The sequence below is a fragment of the Macrobrachium nipponense genome, chromosome 2 (genome assembly GCF_015104395.2).
Source record: "Macrobrachium nipponense isolate FS-2020 chromosome 2, ASM1510439v2, whole genome shotgun sequence".
Lineage (NCBI taxonomy): Eukaryota > Metazoa > Arthropoda > Malacostraca > Decapoda > Palaemonidae > Macrobrachium > Macrobrachium nipponense.
The window spans coordinates 64,223,928-64,226,427 of record NC_087201.1 but is presented as its reverse complement, the minus strand read 5'-3'; the positions used below and the strand labels follow the sequence as shown (position 1 = coordinate 64,226,427).

The 2,500-nt window shown below is 31.6% G+C and overlaps 1 long non-coding RNA gene across 1 annotated transcript in view; it reads left to right on the top strand.

Annotated features, from left to right (window-relative positions):
* The window catches only part of LOC135221441 (uncharacterized), a 16,854-nt gene extending 15,463 nt beyond the window's left edge, over nucleotides 1-1,391 (top strand). Inside the window, exon 3 of the long non-coding RNA XR_010315952.1 lies at nucleotides 739-1,391. This is a non-coding gene — a long non-coding RNA (uncharacterized LOC135221441). The remainder of the gene's footprint in view (nucleotides 1-738) is intronic.
* The last annotated feature ends 1,109 nt before the right edge of the window (nucleotides 1,392-2,500 follow it).

Sequence of the window (2,500 nt, the reverse complement as noted above, 5' to 3'; positions counted from 1 at the left end):
AATTTATAAAATATTATATGTACTATGTTTAATGTACGATATGTTTATAGCATACTAAAATATGGCGTTTGGAAATTTAGAAATTTTCATTTGCAAAAACTTGAATAATGTAGGTAGTTGAAGGATGATGATTGGACTGGTTCATCACTGGATAAACATGTGTCATTAGTTAGTGAACCAATTAAGTCAGTGGAGTTTGTTATGCTAGGTTAAGGTAAGTTAGGACAACTTAATGAATAGGCTAAGATAGGATACATTATTCAGTGAGTTATGGTAAGATACTAAAATTTGTTAATGCGTTAATTGTAGATTAACTTAGGCGTGAGGTTTAGGTAGCGTATGGCAGTCACTGTTATTAGTCAGTGGATTGATAGGATAAGTAGCTCTGGTTATTCAGTGTATTAAAGGTGTATAACTTTTTTCAGTGGATTATAAGTTAATATTTTTGTTAAGGTGGTAATTAAACTAAAGTAGTAAAGGTGGTCCGGTTAGTCAGGTCAACAGTGATCGAGTAGGCACTGTATAAATGTAGGCAGTGATAGTTAATTAATTGTATGATATGGTGCCAGAATACTTTCGTTTGGTTAAATATACTAAATCAGATCATGCAGATTGGATAAAAAAAATTTTTATTTAGAATATGGAAAAACTATTTCATTGGGATAACAGTCCATGACACAGTTTGAAAATGAGGATATATATAGCATGACTCAACGTATTTGATTTTTCTTTCCACAGGGTTGAAATTAGTCCTAGCCTCAGAGAAAATTATAATGGGCTGACTCAGCACGAAGATGCATTTACAGATTCGGATATTCGCCAAGTCCTATTGGATTAAGTGCTACAAAGAGTTCCTAGTGGGTCAAATTGAAGGTCTGCTGCAGAAAATATATTAACTCTAACCTAATTTTGAAAGAAATGCCATCTTTGTTCGTGTTGCTGGTTATGCAAAACAAATGGAACTTTAAATAGCTACAGTTTCTTTACTAGACTTTACTTGAGTGTTATGAATCACTTACAAGAATTATCAATATTTGATATAATTAGAAACTATATCTTCATTCTAAGAATATTATAAATTTGATGTAATTTTTTGGAACATAAGCATTATGCAAGTTAAGACATTTTTCATAGATTTTACCATAATCCTTTTATAAATAGAACAAAAAATTAATTTTCGAAAACTACATTATTAAACATTGCAGTGAGATTAAATCCTGTAAGCATAATTGAAATGTCTGTTAGTGTTTCGTGATGGTAAAAAATCAAGGCTTGATAGCAATGTGCAGTTAACCCAAATTGTTGATGTTATTTATTTCTTTGTTAACTGTTATTCCAGTCAATCATTACACTACACCTGACAGTCCTAGCTGAACTTGTGCTCACATCTGGTAAGTATCAAGGTGCTGAATGAAATAGAAAATGATTAAATTTGCAGTAAATGGTCCGGTTAGTCAGGTCAACAGTGATCGAGTAGGCACTGTATAAATGTAGGCAGTGATAGTTAATTAATTGTATGATATGGTGCCAGAATACTTTCGTTTGGTTAAATATACTAAATCAGATCATGCAGATTGGATAAAAAAAATTTTTATTTAGAATATGGAAAAACTATTTCATTGGGATAACAGTCCATGACACAGTTTGAAAATGAGGATATATATAGCATGACTCAACGTATTTGATTTTTCTTTCCACAGGGTTGAAATTAGTCCTAGCCTCAGAGAAAATTATAATGGGCTGACTCAGCACGAAGATGCATTACAGATTCGGATATTCGCCAAGTCCTATTGGATTAAGTGCTACAAAGAGTTCCTAGTGGGTCAAATTGAAGTCTGCTGCAGAAAATATATTAACTCTAACCTAATTTTGAAAGAAATGCCATCTTTGTTCGTGTTGCTGGTTATGCAAAACAAATGGAACTTTAAATAGCTACAGTTTCTTTACTAGACTTTACTTGAGTGTTATGAATCACTTGCAAGAATTATCAATATTTGATATAATTAGAAACTATATCTTCATTCTAAGAATATTATAAATTTGATGTAATTTTTTGGAACATAAGCATTATGCAAGTTAAGACATTTTTCATAGATTTTACCATAATCCTTTTATAAATAGAACAAAAAATTAATTTTCGAAAACTACATTATTAAACATTGCAGTGAGATTAAATCCTGTAAGCATAATTGAAATGTCTGTTAGTGTTTCGTGATGGTAAAAAATCAAGGCTTGATAGCAATGTGCAGTTAACCCAAATTGTTGATGTTATTTATTTCTTTGTTAACTGTTATTCCAGTCAATCATTACACTACACCTGACAGTCCTAGCTGAACTTGTGCTCACATCTGGTAAGTATCAAGGTGCTGAATGAAATAGAAAATGATTAAATTTGCAGTAAATGGTCCGGTTAGTCAGGTCAACAGTGATCGAGTAGGCACTGTATAAATGTAGGCAGTGATAGTTAATTAATTGTATGATATGGTGCCAGAATACTTTC